Here is a 1,396-nt window from a genome sequence, read left to right on the forward strand (position 1 = left end):
TGACAACATATTTTATTTTAGTGCACAAAATGCCGGAAAAACTATTTACCTGCAAAAATAATTTTTTGGTACTAAGCCAATTTGGCCCTGGCCATTCCTAGCTCTGTACCATTCTGGATCAGCAGCAGGTCTTTCCAAAATTTCCAGGCGGTCACCTTTTCAAAGCTCAATTCCTGGTCAGATGTACCTGTGAATGGATATAAGGCGACAACAATGTCCAACACATTCTCAGCCATTGCGTATGTGTGGAGGCCCATGTCATCTCCATTATTGTCATCTTCTTGAGTGGTATAATTACTAGGAAACCAACCTGCCATACAACCACTCTGACCTCTCCACCAACTGTGAACGAGTTTCACATTTTAATTATACATAAATCGTTATAAGCAAATATAGTCATCAATGATATAAAAGCTTTACCCATCATTGCTCTTTTCAAGAATTAATATTCTTGTTCCTTTGATTAAAGATAATTCGTCAGGTTGTTGAGCTTGGTAGTTATACTTTACTAGCGCTGTACCTATTGCTTCAGATGGATCAGCTGGTAAACGTCTGGCCATTGAAGGAGATTCACTCACAGTACGACCATTGCCATGACTACTACATGGCAATGTTTTGCTACCAGTGCTAGAGTTACCTGCACCTTTTTTAACTTTTTCTTTATGCTAAGTGAAAATTACAAAAACAAATTAATTATAACTATTTTTAATTTAGGTAGTTATTTACTAAATATTAAGTAAATATTTTATTTACCTATCAAAGAGAGAAGGCTTTTCTTTCTTCACATAGTTGCTTGGCACATAACCTGAAAATCCACGAGCATTTGAACTCTCCACCAATGTTTTGAATCATCCATAATAAATAGCGATCGTTTTTTCGTAAATCTAATTCTTGGGCACTTTGTGCAACATAGTCGTATTTAGCCACAACATAACAATTATCTTCTTGGTTGGATTTATTACTAAAAAACAATGTATTTATTAAAAAAAATAAACAAACAATGAAGTATAAGCCAAAATGTAAAAAAAAATTTACCTGGTCTCATAGCTGACATGTTATGATGATGAGGTGTGTGTGGCGGTGGACGTATGTTATTTGCTGCCGACTTGCCTTGCCAGTAGCTTGATTCCCGATCAGCAGCTAACAATCTAGCTTCCAACATAACTGTATGGACTTAGTATAATTGTAGCAATACTTTAATTGTCCAGGAAAATTTAAATGCATTGAAATTGACAAAACATATTCTGAAAATCAAAAATAATAATGTTATATATTATACATTTTATTTATTTATATTATCAAAACAAATATTAACACATTTATTTATTATTATTTAAAATAATTAATATGGTGCCTATATCAATAAATATTAACTACTTTCTAAGAAAGATAAGCT

At 33.0% G+C, this 1,396-nt stretch overlaps 1 pseudogene; it reads right to left on the reverse strand.

Moving 5' to 3' along the window:
• The window catches only part of LOC113558055, a 4,095-nt pseudogene extending 2,933 nt beyond the window's left edge, over positions 1 to 1,162 (reverse strand).
• Positions 1,163 to 1,396: the final 234 nt, after the last annotated feature.

This window comes from Rhopalosiphum maidis, chromosome 3 (genome assembly GCF_003676215.2).
Source record: "Rhopalosiphum maidis isolate BTI-1 chromosome 3, ASM367621v3, whole genome shotgun sequence".
Taxonomy (NCBI): Eukaryota; Metazoa; Arthropoda; class Insecta; order Hemiptera; family Aphididae; genus Rhopalosiphum; species Rhopalosiphum maidis.